The 17,022-nt window shown below is 41.3% G+C and overlaps 1 protein-coding gene across 7 annotated transcripts in view; it reads right to left on the bottom strand.

Moving 5' to 3' along the window:
- The window catches only part of LOC148329655 (CUB and sushi domain-containing protein 3-like), a 493,599-nt gene that overhangs the window by 420,905 nt on the left and 55,672 nt on the right, over positions 1-17,022 (bottom strand). The gene's annotated exons all lie outside the window — the stretch shown is intronic.

The raw sequence follows: 17,022 nt of genomic DNA, 5'->3' as shown, positions 1-17,022 counted from the left end.
TTATATTGCAATACTAATTGCGTTATAACGCAATACTATTACAATATAACGCAATAGCTTTGCGTTATATTGCAATAATTTTTTTTCATTGCAATATAACGCAATAAGAAAAGGAAAACTTCTTGCATTTTAACGCAATAGTATTGCGTTTTTTTGCATTAAGTATTGCAATTGCGTTTTTTTGCATTAAGTATTGCAATATATTGCAAAGTTTTGCATTATAACGCAATCTTAAATATTTCCCCAATGTCCCCTGGGGGGCTCCGTAGCCATTAGAAAATTCAAATGCAAGAACCCTTCCAATTGCTGGATGGTGTGTGAAAAGATAAAGATAAAGATGTCCTTTATTAGTCCCACAATGGGGAAATTTGAAGTGTTACAGCAGCAAAGATATAGAAACAGGCCAGTGTATTGTAACAGACAGCTTCATAAATGCATTTCAAATTAGGTGCAGGACCAAACAAATCCATTTAGCTTCACAACATCATAAACAAGATGTGTTGCTGACCATTTCTCAGCGCCGGTTGTTGATGTTCCATTGAATTGACCCTCCTTTGCGCTAAGTCAGCTTGTGTGTAGTATAAACACGACTTGAGCATGAAACACAATGTCTCCTTCACTATTGCCATCTCGATTTGTTGTTTGGTTTTCTCTTGCTAATTTGGGGATTGTTTGTGTTCCAAAACATCAGCACCTAAGTCAGCCAGACAAATAATAACAGCAGTGTGTGTGTGTGTGTGTGTGTGTGTAAACTATACAGTATTTACAGCTTCAATAGGGTTTCCAATAACAGCACCGTTCACAGGGTTTATACACACAGTAAATAATTACACTTTGTCCAAAGTGCTGTACAGCATGCGGACAAACGCCATGGTATGCCATACTAAACAATAAGGATGAAATGCTCTGTCACAAATTAGAAGTTTAATGTTTTTTGACAAAACTCAAAATGTAGTCGTCAGCAAGTCAATTTTTGTCACTGTTTAATAATTCAAGTTTGTGAATATGGACTCTGTACTCAAATCCAATGGGAGAAGGACAATTAAAAAATGATCTAATGCTTTACCAATAAATATATAAAAAAACTTGAGGGTGGACCGAAAGATCATTGACTACAGTGTTCCTGCTCCTCCTCATCACCCACCAGGATTAGTGTATTACATTACAACATAACGCTTAGAGCACGACCTGCAATGTAATAACAATGGCAAATGATTTTGTCTGAATTATTTAGTTCATGAATCCAAAAGTTATGTAAACTAACCGTAGTGTGTCGCAGGAGTGATTACCACAGCAACACAAACAGTAACGGTTATTATGTGCTATTGGCAGCATGCAATGTAGGGAGATGTCTGTGAGAGAAACAGACACAATGTTACAGCACTATGCGATTTCTTGTGAGGAATAGACTTGATGAGCTAGAGCCGTTGCACTCACCTGTCCACAATGACACAGCGTTGATGAACGCTGTTGTCATAATTATAAATGAAATACAATCAAAACCACCACACACATCCGTCAAGCTCCGAATATGTCTGCCTGCTTCTCGATCGGATTCACTAAAATTGAGTTACGCACCCTGCATCAATACTAAGATATGGTTGCAGCAGGCGTAAAGTTTAAGCGACTCTCAGCCACCAAACTGTCTGGTGCACCGGCGGCATGTCGAGGAAACGCCCTTGGTATGCCATGAATTGCATGAAATAACTACGATTGGCTGGAAACCACTTGAGTAGCCTCTTGCCTAAAGACAACTGAGAAATGCTCCAGCACGCTTGTGACCTGAGTGAGGATAAAGTGGCATTAGAACTCCACCCCGCCTCAAATTCCACCAGTTGACGGAAATTTTAGAAACACGTTGATAGGCTGATCAATAATAGATTAATGTGCACGTTGAAGGGGCGGCCTGCTGGGATAGAGGGGGTGTATACTTTCTCCCGAATATGAAACTGTGTAACGGATGCCTACCTCAGTTGTACATTTCATTGGGGTTATAAGGCTATTTGGCGAGATGGCAGCCCGCACTTTTAGCTCAGAGGTTAGTGCTCTGCTCTTCCAAGACGAAGACTGGATATGATACCCACGTTTGGTGTTTGTTTTTTGTTTTTTTTTGCAATGTCAGAAATAAATAAATAAATGGGCATACGCTGTAAATATTGTGATTGTATTCCCCCCAAAACAGCGGTTAGCCTATTGAAGAAAAAAAATCCCTGAACATGAGAGTCCAAGGGTGGTTTACCCCACAAATATGTGGGGTTCACTGTACTGTTATCAATTTTACAAATACATTCATTTAATTTTCGTTTATCATCTGGTTGTTCATGAACTGACAATCACGGTTGAGTGACAAGAATACAATAAACCCTTGGTAATTTCCACATGGACTGCATTGTCACACATCATAAAACACCATTAGGTTATGCTTTCCTTGATGCTGGTTATAATCCTGCGACTTCAGAGGAGCGCACGTCAACCTCTGGTAAGATGGCAGCTGCTAAATATTTCAATAACAGAGAGATACAGCAGAAGCAGCACTGCCATCAGACGATCACAGAAGACGCCTGGCTCTGATGAGATATTAATGGCGAAGGAATCTGTTCCCCTCTGAATAGTTTGAACAATTCTGTTTCTTCTATATAATGTGATATTAAGTTTCATATTTTCTAAATAAATCTTTTTACTTTTTTTTTTTTTTTGAGAATGAGACAATACACAGCATTCTTGGGAGAAACGGCGGAGAGAAGAACACTTTTCTTCTATTCTGATTATCACAACTATTACCGTTTCCATGGCTGACTTATAGGGGAAGTCAACCCAAACATTATCAATACTACTCTTTGCAGGCTCACAAGTCAAAACTTGGCATTCTGATTAATATTGAGTTTGTGAAATGTGAGTTCAGCAGTAAAATCCACCCATTTTTAGCCATGTCAGGGGGCAGCCATTTTGTCACTTTGACGTCACTCGGGATTGGGTAACGACCAATCAGGACCTCACCTGTTTTCTGAAGTCGAGCCATGATTGGTCGTGATCTGAGCCCTGAGCAACTGTGATGTAATTTTCAGTCAACAAAAGTGACAAAATGGCCGCCCCTGAGAGGGCTAAAAGCGGGTGGATTTCACTTTTTGTTTTTCACAAATGTAATATTAATCAGAATGCCTTGTTTAGACTAAAGGAAGTGCATAGAAGATATTTTTGCAAAGATTTTTTGGGGGTTGACTTCCTCTTTAAAAGAGAATAAGGAATTAGCATTTTATGTGCAGTTTCTGTCATTTCTTGTCTGTTTTCTTTGCTTGCTAAGTCACCAAGATAGTCAAACCCAATGCATTCTGAGAGTCTTTTCATAAGCAAAATTGTTTCTAGGTCATTATAGATTAGATTTTAATCATCAAGCGTTAGCTTGACTTTTTTTCTCCCTCCAAGGCCACTCCAGGAGTAATGTTCGTACCACTCATCCGCAAAATGACACGGTCAGCTTCCTCGCTGGAGCTTAGGTGCTCTGAATTTTTCTAAGTGCATCCATCTATCCATTTTCCTGACCTTATATGCTCACTAGGGTAATGTGCATGTGTGCTGGATTTTCCAAAGCCCAACTTTGCAATTTCACCAAGGCAACCTCAATGCCGTTGTCTTGCAGTTTGCCAACTGATATTGACACTCTGGAAGCAGCCAATTAGTGAGCACAAATTGCACCGGGAAACGGAACATTCTCCAAGTCTATCCCCATGGCTTGTCGAAGAGCTGTTATACCATGATGCAGAATGCTTTCTGAATTGGCTGCTTGACCAGTGACTGACATAAACGTACTTAAATGCGTGAGGAGGGGTCCACGACACGGAGGCCGATGTCGGAGCTCTTTGCTACCTTGAGCAGTGATATTACTTGATGTTGTCACTGAGCAGCAAAAGCTTGCGAGGGTAGCGAATTTTGAGTATTGTCAGGCCTCCTTAAAACATCACATAGGTATAGTTTTCCTTCGCAAAACATTTTTCTTTTCACAAGGGACTTTTGAATATGTTAAAAATCTTGTTGCTCAATGAGATACGACCTTTAACACCACTGCAGCGGCTACTGATAGTTGTGGGCAGCAAACGTTATGGCTGGCACCTTGAATGTCTCCTCCTCCCGAGGCTTAACAAAACTACTGTAAGTAAATGACCAAAGACATGACCAATCTCCACCAAAATTCATATACACATTCTTGTCCAAGTTAACCTGTAAAAAAAAAAAAATAAATAAAAAAAATTTGCACAATATTTTTTACTTTGCGGATTCATCGTGTCTTTTGCTGATATGAGCTCACGTTTGATGCAAATAAATTTAAAATGTGCAGATCACTTTTATATTTTCAGAGGTTGGGTGGACAAGAGTAGAAATGTGCATATGAATTTTGTTGGCAGTTGGTCATCATTTCATACACAAGGTGACAACAGAACATGACAAACCAAGTATTCTTACAATGCTTGCCTCTCCTCTATAATGTGGACCGGCTGAGATGGGGAAAAACAAACAAGCCATGCTCCAAAAGTGGGCATGCCAATACGTGGTAAAAATCATCACAAAAAAATTATTAAATGACCGCAAATTATTTTAGGGGGCTTAATTTAGCACAACTATTATATGTGTCAATGTTCAGCTGATTGAAGTGGCCCATTAAGCCAGGTGTGTCAAACTCATTAGCTCAGGGGCCACATGGAAAAATCTATTACCAAGTGGTCCGGACCAGTGAAATTTTAACAAAAATCAACTGGTGTCAGCATCACACAGCTTGTAGCTATTTGTTTGTTTTCCTCGTCTGTAATCCATGTGAATATATTGTAATATATAAAAGAAATATCTACAAATATATCCGTTTTATTTTTTTTTCATACAAGACACATTTTGTGTCGGACATCCAATTTTATTAACTGAAAACACAACTTCTTTGGTTGTACTTCTTTTAAGGAATACAGTGACGTATAAAGAATGAAATTGAATACAAAAAGGCATCAAGTAAAATTTACGAATACCTACCATCAACCCAGAGTTTGTCATCTTGTTCTTTAGTGAAAATCTAATGTGGACTCTGTCTGAACACTGGAAGTGTCTTTGACAGAAAAACAAAACTGATGAAGAAGAAATTAAGTTATGGCGAATACTATAGCGCTGTGTGCTAAACTGTTTAAAATGAAAATTTAAAAAAAGCACTACAAAACTAAGCCGAATGTCCGCTGCTGGCCCAGATTGCGACCCCCACCCATGGTGAATCTCTTTGCGGCAACCAAAGGCTTTTACCTGCGCCGAGCAACAAAGCTGAATGCTAATGTGAATGCTAGTGTAGTTATCCACGTTATGACACTTCAGCAATCATCAAGGTATTAGCTTGTTGCAAACCGCTATAATAAGCAGCAGTCCAGCTCACACACATTGGTGCCAGCATTCAAAGGCAATGCATGTGCATTGAAAAAAAAAACTTGTTTTTGTGACATTCAAAACATGAAAGGTGGCAACACTTTGCCCGGAAGGGCTTTAAAGATTCCGTAGACACAGACTTGTCACGTCTACCTAATTTGCTCATCAACGGTTCCCAGAATGAATTGTGCGGTGCAATGAATTTAAATGACGTGATAAGAACCTTAATCCTTATCATATGTGTTTGTATTACCAGTAGTTGAATGTGTCATGTTAACACATTTATGTTTCATTTCTGAAGACCTGTTTTTTGTGACTTGAGGTTGTGTGTTAAGGCAATTTCTTTTTTTACAACGTGCGTTTGTGCATTGCTCTTCTGTGCATTGCTCGTAAATATCAAGATAAACATTTTTAATGAAACGTTTGACTATTTCATTTAAATGCTTTATATAAATTGAAAGATATAAGGATATTGTAAAAGAGCAGTGGAGTAAGTTCAGAGTTAAATCTTACTTGTTTACTACTACTATGGGCCATTTGGCAAATTTGGGGCGGCTGTTTTTTTCAGAGGCGCCACACTTTTTTTTTATAATTTACCAAATCTTCTCGCAGGCCGGATTAAACCTGTTTGCGAGCCTGATCCGGCCCACAGGCCATATTTTGCTTTAAGCATAGGTGAATGGCTTTGTGCATCACGTGCACTGTTCTTTTTGAGGGACTTTCCCTGCTAGCTGGACAAGTGCATCAGCCAGAGCTGAATGATTTAGTGACTGTAGATATGACGCAACAGATAGCGTGGGTTTTAGCAGACCACATAGTCCCGTGAGCCTAAGACCTAAACAATGCGGTGAGCCTTTTCAGACACATAACTGATTCAGCCCTTTTTCTAGTCCCATTCCACCTCGGGCTACTGGCACCCACACTTTAATTATATGAGACATCATACATAACATAAATCTCTTTCTGGGGACAACCCAACCTACTAAGGTTAGATAGCCTTCAACCTAAAAGCAACTTGCGTGCTCTGTGGCAACACCGGCTGCATTGCATCACGTGACCGACGCATTGTTCTGCGCGGCACGTCGGTGACACAACTGCAACACATGCCACGCACATGTCAGAAATTGCTGCTACACAAAGAATATAGCGCATATTCTCTCTCATGATTGGTCCATTTAGTCACATGCTGCGATGACGTAAACAGCTTTCCCCGGCAAGATTCCTCAATACTCAAAGATTATTATTTGGCACCACAGAGGAGAGGATTCACACCACGCAGCTCATTGCTGCTGCTAAGCAAACTATCTTGGCGGAAGCATGGGTGTTATGCGTGTGAGTGTGTGAAGAACCCTACAGACACACATACCACCTTCGTTTCCGCTTGATCAATTTCATAATACCAATAACTGAATCATCTAGTCATGGCAGTCACTTAGGTCTAGAGCATATATGTCAAAGTCAAGGCCAGGTCCGGCCCACGAAAGGAATTTATTTGGCACTCGGGATGATATTAATTTATTATTAGAACCGGCCCGCAGGACGCTGGTGTTTCACATGCGCCAAAACTACATTTCCCATAATGCAACGGTGGCGTGCAGCGCGGGAGACGGGACCATGGTGCGCAAGGCCGCCTCATTTCATTATTCATCAGCAGTGATTATCGGAACAGCAAGTATTAACTTTCAGTTACCCATCAAAAATGGCGAAACGAAAGGTGGACACTGAGAAGAGTTAAAAACTCAGTTAAGGTTGAAAAGTTTAAGTTAAATATTTGTTTTCATTGCACATGTGACTTTTCTTTGAAGAAGGTGTTGTTTTTCTCATATTAGTGGATGTTTTGTTTTGTTTCAATCCAATTGTTTTAAAAATATTTCATTTGAGTGACTGATAAAACGTGAATTTAGCCTACTTGTGACTTTTCATTTCCCTGAGAAAATAGACTGATGGTGCTTTGAATAATACCGCTTCATTCATTTAATGTGCATGTTGTAAGGATTTTATAAAGTTTGTCTTTTGTGCCTGTTGAAAATTAAAAATTATTGACAGAGCCATAAAAAAATATTGCTTTTTTGTCCGCTCCAATCATATAGTATCATATATGTTAGGTTTTCAGTACGTTCAATTAGGTTCTCTCCATTATGTGTGATAATTAAATTTTTTTCAATGAACATTCAATCAGTCCGGCCCTCGGCTTCTTGGCAATTTTTTGATTTGGGCCGCAGTCTATTTGACTTTGACACCCCTGGTCTAGAGGGCACAATCTTCATGGTTGTCGCTTTGTACGTTGTTTGGCAAAGTAAAAACAGAGACCGTAATCGGCCTGAAAATGCAGAGGAAATCCTGTTGTGTACCAGCCAATATCACCTGTAGCGATACCCTCTCACTTGGAGTGAAACTGCAACACATTTAAAAAAAAAAACACCTGTGGGTTGTGCACGAGTAAAAAGGCAAACTGCACAGACGCCATCCCTTTTTCGAGAAAAATACATTACTGTTTGAGATTTCCATGACAGCTCACATTAGAGAAGGCCAAGTTACAGGTGATGAGCAATCCTGGAAGAAATGGTTGCAAAGTCACTAAGGCTCCAGCTTACTAGCGCAATGCTAGACTATTACGACACATAGCTTTCTGTGTGGATTTCAGCGTTGCACTTACCATACTGTATCACGACCTAGTGCTGCATTGCATACTGACATGCTTTCTACTGATCTAGTACTATGTGATGCGTTTGAAGCATTCTACCATGTCTGGTTTTATCAATGGCACGGTGTTCGCACCTAGTAATAGTACACACGCGCCCTTAAATAATTATCATACTCCTATAGTATTAACTTCCCGACACACTCCAAACAAAATCTTAATATTATGACTCACATTTCAGAATCAGGATTTTTTTTTTGGTTTTAGCTGTTTAGTGTTTTTTCAATTGCATGTTTTTTACATGAGGAAAAACGGTGCTTGCACTCCATCAGACTGTTGTTCGAATTACATAAATATATAAGGGATTTGTTAAGGTTTGAATTACACTATAGGCCGACTGTGTATTGTGTAACGCCAGCCTCAGAAACTCAACCCTCAGAACTGTAAGGAAGGCATGCTAAACAAGATTTCATAATGTTACCTACCAAGCATTTTCACAACAGCACTCGCTGTAACAAAAGCGCTTACAGCGCTTTACAGATCAACAATACATTTTCCAAACCACTTATCCTTACGAGGGTTGCGGGCATGTTGGAGACTATCTCAGCTGCCTTCACGCGGTTGACGGGGTACAACCTGAAATGTTTACCAGCCAATCGCAGGGCACAAAAAGACGAACAACCATCATGCAAACAGTATAAACTAAAATTAAAACTGTATCAGGACTACAAAAGGAAACAAAGAACACATTTAATGTTCAATTGAATGTGGTAGGAATTTACCCAAGGTCGACCTTGATGGTGACCGATGAGAGGCTTTGATGAGAGGTGTTATTTGAATAAAATTAATTTTTTTGCACGAAAGGTGAAATAGAATACAGTGCTTATAAACTCCTTGATTCTTTCAAAGGATGAGCAAGATGGAAACTCAAAATGAGAAAAAGGAAAAATGTGTTACATGGGTAAGTATTAGACTCCATCAGGTCAACAGTGGCTGCCAAATGGCAGTCTGGCCACAATCTGCACGATTGTCTGGACAGAAGCGACATTTCCTTCCACCCTAACACACTACATCACCCTAAAGGTAGTTGTCACACATTCCCACCATCTGATTGGTGAGGCTTGGTAGCAGCATGACACTAAGAAGGAAGCGACTGAAAGAGAAAAAGCATCTTTTTTGTCTTTCTCCCTTCATATCTTTCCTTTCAAAAGTTGCTCTTTCTGTCACTCAAACTCTCACACTTCAGCTGTTTCTCCTTGCAAATATTGCCATAAATCACTCTTCATGTTTCTTTTTTTGTCTTGCAAGATCCTCATACAATATGTCATGTCATTATCCACACCGCTTATCCTGAACAGGGTCGCGGGAGGGGGGGGGGCCTATGCCAACTGACTTGGGGCGAAAGGCACACGATACCCTGAACTGGTCGCCAGCCAGTCACAGGGCAGACATAGACACCGTCGCTGAGTGGGAACTGAACCCACGCTGCCCGCACACAACTCGGGCGAGTGTACCACTACACCATCAGTGACTTCATACAATACGGCCTCTTTGTAAATCTTTGTTCCTGCCCATTTCTCGCAACAATGCCCTTAACCCTCTGTCCTTAAACAGAAGCGTGGTGCAAACCAAGAAGACCAGAATGTCTTTAATTGACAGTAAGTAACGTTTAAAGTAAAGATATATGTTATCCGTTCCTGCTCGGTTTCCTCCTGACCGTGGTCGGGGGGACGCAGGGGAGATTCGTCTCCAAGGCCGGAGTTGCCCGGGGATCGAGATCGGCGCACGTCGTCGAAATGCGGAGTCCTCCCAATCAATAATAACACGCCAGCAGGGAGACAGTGGTGTACCTGTAGCCTCGCTTTATTGTTTTCATGCTCTTCCCCCTTCCATTTTTCACTTCCTCCTTTCATTCATTCAACACTCCAACAACATCCGCCCCCTCCCTCCTCCACGCATGCGCACCCCACACGTCACGCAAGCTTGTCACCATACTTGCAACATATACTATTTAGTTTATTGTCAAGTGTCAGAGCCAAATAAGACTCATAACTCATGTGAATAATGGCTCACTGCTGGCCAATTCTTCAACTGAGAAAATAACTGCATGGGATGATTTAAAGATTTTCCTTCCTCTTTACAATGGGCCTGCAACATGTTACTCTCATAATCACCAAAAAAATGTCAAATCATCTAACCTACTGATTTTATTTTCTACAAAATATCACACTTATTTTTCAGACGCAGCTAATATTATTTAGAATCAGAATCAGAAATCCCTTTATTGTCATTGTACAGTGTGCAACGAGATTAGAGAGCTCCCCTCTCCAGTGCAATACAACAATAATTTAATCAAATATATAAATTAGATAAATAAGTGAATAAATAATGTGATGGAAAATAATACGAAATTGGATAAATAAAACACATTACGTCGCTGTTCTGCTAGGTAAGGGTGGTCGTGTGTGTGGCTGAGAGTTCAGAATGGTGATGGCTCTCGGAAAGAAACTGTTTTTCAGTCTATTTGTCTTTGATTTGATGCACCTGTAGCACCTGCCAGAGGGCAACAGGTCAAACAGGTGTGAGTTCGGGTGAGTATTGTCTTTGACGATATTGAGAGCTCCGCTGAGGCACCGGGTGGTGTAGATGTCCGACAGGGAGGGGAGAGGGCAGCCTATAATCCTCTGCACCATTTTGACTGTCCTCTGGAGCCTCACTCGGTCTGCCTCAGTGCAGCTGTTGTACCAAGTGGAGACAGAGTAGGTCAGCAGGCTCTCGATGGACGAGTGGTAGAAGGCCAGCAGCAGCTTCTTGTCCAGGTTGAATTTCCTGAGGACCCTCAGGAAGTGCAGACGGTGGTGGACCTTTTTTACCACTGCTGTGGTGTTGTGTGTCCAGGAGAGGTCATCGGAGATCTGTACTCCCAGGAACTTGAATGTGTGGACCCTCTCCACACATTCACCTCTGATGTAGAGGGCGGTGGCACAGTCTTGTTCCTCCTAAAGTCGATGACGATCTCCTTTGTTTTTGCAATATTGAGTTGCAGTCTGTTGTCCTCACACCAAGCCGTTAGTCTCTGGACCTCCTCCCTGTAGGCTGCCTCGTCACCTTTCGAGATCAGACCGACCACTGTCGTGTCGTCGGCAAATTTGACGACGGTGTTGTTACCGTGGGCCGGGCTGCAGTCATAGGTGTAGAGGGCGTATAGGAGAGGGCTCAGCACGCATCCTTGAGGGTAACCGGTGCTCAGCGTTCGGGTGGAGGACGTGTAGGGGCCGAGCAACACAGTCTGGGGTCTGTTGGTCAGAAAGTCCTTAATCCAGGTGCGTGTGAGGGCAGGGAGGCCGAGAATGTCCAGTTTGGAGATGAGATGTCTGGTATGATTGTGTTGAATGTCGAGCTGTAGTCCACAAAGAGCATCCTGGCATAGCTCTGCTGTTGTTCCAGATGGCCCAGCACACCATGCAGAGCAGTGTCGATGGCGTCCTCAGTGGATCTGTTTGCTCGGTATGCAAACTGGTAGGGAGTCCTTGATGTGCTGGAGAACCAGTCTCTCGAAGCACTTCATGATGACTGGCGTGAGAGCAACAGGACGGTAGTCATTCAGGAGGACTGTGGATGACTTTTTGGGGACAGGAATAATGGTGGAAGTCTTCAAGCAGGAGGGGATGACTGCTTGAGCCAGGGAGTGGTTGAAGATCCTGCAAAAAACATGTGATAGTTGGTGGGCACATGCTCTGAGAACCTTGCCTGGTATTCCGTCAGGTCCAGTAGCTTTCCTGGGATTAATAGCCAGGAGCACGTGCCTCACATCGTGTTCCTCTATGGTGAGTGAGGGGGAGTTCAGGCATGGAGTGCGGGGTGTGACGGTTGGGGTGAGTCAAAGCGAGCAAATAAGGAGGTTAACTCCTCTGCTAGCGCCGCACTCTTTTCACGTTTGTGCTGTGTATAGAATAAAATGAGGTGGCAGTAGCTTATCCTTAAGGAACTGAACTTTGGAACTTAAGGGTCAAAGTTTTTGTCTTGTTGGGTCCAAAATAAAAATTACAGCTATTTGTTGGACATACACTAGTCTACTGCAACTAATTATTGCACAGCTTGTTGCGTAACCTGATTTTGGCATACTTGTGACACCAGCGGAACAGGCTGTCCCTTCATTTCCCACTGCCAGTGAACAACATGTCATAGTGATAGTGAGTGGGGCCAATATGTGGCATTTTGCCGATTATCTGCATCTGCTTTTTTTTTTTTTAATCAGGATGATCACGTGCAAATTCCACAAGGTCAGGATTGGAGAAACTACACCAATCAGGTGCTGGCCTTTACTCAAGACTATGCCAGCAGACCCTTCATTGAGCCACAGCAACAAAGTCAGCCGCAGCACCCCCATTAACTTTTTGCACAGTACCGACAGCCCTACGTGCAACTACAGCCTCACCCACATCAGTACCAGTATCAGCAACCCACTAATTGCAACAGCCGAGGCTTCTGGCCCTTCTTTTTCTTTCATCTTCTTTCTGTTTCTGTGTTGCGGAATAGTAACTCCTGCAGCAGCCAGACAAAGTAATTCTTCAACGGCAGCAGTTGAGCCTCTTCCTGGCTAAGCAGTCGTGCAAGTAATATGGATGTAAAAAAAATTGTCTTTGGTGACAGTCCTGCCCTTATCCATGAATGGTTCCATCAACTTCATTACTTCATTTTCAGACACTCTCTCCCCACTTTGATGACTGGGGTCCTTGCCAAGATAAGGGGCAATATTGCAGACATACTTATACTTCAAATCACAAGCCACCCAAAATTTGATGCCAAACTTGTCAGGTTTTGTTGCAATGTTCGAGGGAATAGATGTTCATCAATGGTGCTGTGACGGCCAAGATTGCAGGATGAAATGCAGCTGGTGACGAACGCTTCCCACACATCCGAAATCGCAGCAAACTTGTCAGCATTTCCTAAGTCACGGCGCGTGTCCATGTTGTCGAAGCAGGGGTGACGCATGATGTCCTGGACGTGGTTTCTGGGCATAATTCCCATGATTGGGTGTCCTAGGTCTGCTGACCAGCAATCTAGAACTGATGGACGCTTTATCACTTACCAAAAGACAATGACTACCATGAATGCCATGAGTATAGCGAGAACCATTCCATATGCTCTGTTTTCTGTCCATGTTGAACAGTCCATTGTTGAATGACAGAAAACATGTTCAGGGTCTTATCCGACGCCTGTTGAATCTTTCTCTGTGAATCTTTTCGCCATATTCGTTCCTTGGAGAGGACCTTCTAACACCACCAGGGTTTTTGAGTTCAATGAAAACTAGTGGGCTATGTGCAGTGAGGTTTTTTTATCTTGCCAGGTACCTCCAGTTGTCTTTCGCAAAATATCCCCCCGTTGTCTCAAAGTCGCTAAAACGTCGGAAAAAGGTTGCACAAAGGTAAAAAATTGTCACCAATGACAGAGGCGACAACCCAAATATTTGCCAAATAAAACATTCACAATGTTCACAACTGTTCTCTGTTCACTGGGTTAGGGGGATAAGCGGTAAAATAGGTTATCAAGTTAAAAACATCCAATTAATATTAATTTACAAATTAAAAGCTGCTCATGGTAGGCAGCAGAGTTGTTCTTGCAAAATCTTGAAGCCTTTTGGCAGCATTCTGGTACATCTAGGAGTTTTTTAACAAAATCCTGGTTCCTCAAGTGTTAAAACAACCACCGCTCCATACAAATCTGTGCACGGTGCAAAGAATTGATGGGGAAGTACTGCAAGTGAAAGAAATATTTTGAGCAAAAAATGTCCCTTTTTCTGCTCCCACAGTAAGTCAGGATAGTGGAGACGGAAGCTGCCTATGTGACAGACAAGAATAACACAGAAAATCCACAAAAAGCAGTGGAGGGAAGACACAGCCGTGTTGACGAGATGTTTATTTTTCTGGCTAGTCACTGTGATGAGGATGCACTTTTCTGTTTCTGAATTTTGAAACAAAGATAAAATTGCAGTTATTGTGGATTTTTCAAAAACTATTTGCTTATTAACTTTAAGGAGATGTTTGTCGTCATTGAACTAAGACATACAGATGAGCATGGACATGTTTCCCTTTGGTGAAAAAAAACATTGTTACTTTAGCTGTGATATTCATAATTAAGTTATTGGGTTATAAATGGCAAAAGATTCTTTTTAATCCCTATCAAGCTTTTTATTTGGAACTGGCCTGAATGTGGAAAAGGAAGTTATCACCATGCCCACATTCAATTCATTTGCGGACAAACATGAAGAAAAACAGTATGTATTTTTAACAAATATCTCCCAGAACATTAAGCATTAAACAAGGTCATGACACAAAAGTGCATTGTTTTCTTCTTGGTATGTTCTATTTCGGAAAAAAAAAAAAAACACTGTTAACTGTCTTGTACAGTGTGCCGCCTGTATACATTTTAGACCCCAGAGACACACCAGATCAAGCCATTGAAATGGAAACCTCTGACAGCAAAGTCCCGCATTGCACAGAAAGCCCCTTGCACACAATTTGTAACAAAAACAAAGAAAGCGACTATGCTCGAAGCTCCAAAATAGATCAGGATAAAATTGCGACTTTGTTTTAGTTGGTAGCAGTAATTATCGTTGCTGATCCTTAGTCTCCCTTTGTATTACTTCTATGAAAACAAAACCGTTTAAGAAACTAGGGAGAATAAAAATATTGCATATATGTATTGTGCACCGTGATTATTTGTTTTTCAATGTAAACGCTGAGACTTAAAAGTTACCAACAGACATACTTTTTTGTTTTGCTCGTTTTCTTGTACAAATGTAGATATTAATTACCCATATTTTGTTTTTGCACAAATCTGCTTTTATTTTTAAATTGCTCAATCATGGTGAAATTTGTTTAAATGTCAATGGTCAGGTGAGCCAATAAATTTGTGAACAAAAAAAAAGACAGTGGAAGTCAGTTTGTTGTAGAGAAATCAAAATCTCAGGGAGCTTTTCATACCCAAATTTCAGGGTATCAAAGCAGAAAAAAATGGCATTTGTTAACGCCCTATTATCAAGAGTCTTGCATCAAGACGTACGCCTTTGGCGTTCTGTTTCGTCAGGCCAACACGTTGAAGTAGGCTGGCAAAAGGTGCAGGTTATTGAATATTGTCCAAACTGTTTGGAATTTCAAATAGGCCTCACTTGTACAACACTTCTATTGTATTGTCACTCAAATTGTCTTTACATTCATTAACCCAGTTCCACAGTGGTTAATGAAATATGTATTGTCATGACAGGAATGTTTACACACTGATGATGGAGCACATGAAGAGACAAGGGCTCAGATTCAATGTCTGACAATTCAAATTGATTCTGATCCAGAGGGCAACACTTCAGTTTAATTAACCATGATAGTTTATCTCTATTTTAAAACAGTATTAACAGGGATCCATGTTTTTATGGTTAAAAGACATTTGAAAAAATAATAAATAAAATAAAACAGTGGTGTTTCAATTGTGTTTACTCGAATGATTGCAACAACAGAGTTTATAATAAATATTATAAAGACAAATCTTTGAATTTGGACCCATACAGTCTTATCACACACAAATCAATTCACATATCTCTATCACCAATAGCAAAGGGATGAAGCACATCAGTCATTTGTCTGTGTCACAGAAAGCTCACACTCTTGCTCAATGATTTGACTTCCTTGACGTGTGAGGTGGTCACCTTCCTCAGAACAACAGCCACACATACATTATTACCCAAGATAATTGTCCTCATTCATAGTTTTACCGGTTGGATATTGCAATATGTTGCATATTATGTACTGGTATTCATTGTGCTAGTAAAATGAGCAACGTGCGTGTGTGTGTGTAATCCGCCAATACACTACTTCAGACCGAATTCGAAATACCACGTGTCACTTTTCTCAATTAAAATAATCAGCTCATCAGCAAGCTCAGAAGGAACCAGATAATAAGAGAAAACATATAGGTGTCATGATCCGTCTGTTTCGTTGCAGCAAGTGGGCGTTTCCTCCGCGCGCGCCCCGTCGCACGTCACCGGGCAGGCGCGCCAAGCCACGCAGCTGACGCTCATCTTCTCACTGATTACGGACTACTTAAGCCGCCGCCGAGGATCGCTCGGCGTCGGATTATTATCCCGCAATGCTCATGCTCATGATTCCTGCTCAAGTTTGTTCCATGTTTTCTCGTGTATTGATCTTTCCGTTCATAGTGTTTGTTTGTTCAGCTACTCTTCGGCTCGCTTTTGGTTCTCGTGTTCGTGGTTTGGATCTTGCTTTCCCTTTTGTGGTAAGACTATTTACGTTTTGTAGTATTTCCTTGCGTTGCAAGCTCTTTAAGTTAACTTCCGATTTTTGTTCCTGGTGTGACTTGGTCCACCAGCGTTTTCTGTTTCCGTCGCTCGCGATGTTGATAATTAATTATACCTGTCTATATTTATGTATTCCCCTGGTCCATATCATAGAGTGGATATGGATTGATTGTTCGTTGCCGGTCACAATAAACATCTGGTCTAAACCTCTTCTTGGGGTCCGCGCCTTAAGAGTTCACCCTCCGCTTCCGGCTTCGGCCGGACAGCGATCGTATCAATAGGTAAGCGGCACGCCAGGACCAGAGTTTGACACCTGTGGTATAGACTGTTGTGGAGTGTCACTGTACGGCAAATGAGGAAGGACATATCACATTAGTGTCTGCAGCTAAAGAGCCATTTGAACCGTTTCATCAAATATTCCATGGGAGCCAAAAACCCTTATGACATCTGAACAAAGATCATTTTTTGTTTCTTTTTATTTATTTTTTTTAATCTGCAGCAGACAACTAGGTTGAACCGGGTGGTACATCCACCATATTGGATGTGGCTATTGTATTGGGATATAGAAAGAAAAACACAACACTGCATAGCACAAAGACAAACACTAATTAAAGAAAAGTAGAAATGCAAATGTGACAATCTCCTTTGGGAAAATTGTACATGCAATACAGTAGCAATC

This window comes from Idiotropiscis lumnitzeri, chromosome 10 (genome assembly GCF_059441095.1).
Source record: "Idiotropiscis lumnitzeri isolate Australia: NSW breed Sydney's pygmy pipehorse chromosome 10, RoL_Ilum_1.0, whole genome shotgun sequence".
NCBI lineage: Eukaryota > Metazoa > Chordata > Actinopteri > Syngnathiformes > Syngnathidae > Idiotropiscis > Idiotropiscis lumnitzeri.
Note: the sequence above shows the minus strand (reverse complement) of the source record. Positions and strands in the feature narration are given on the sequence as shown.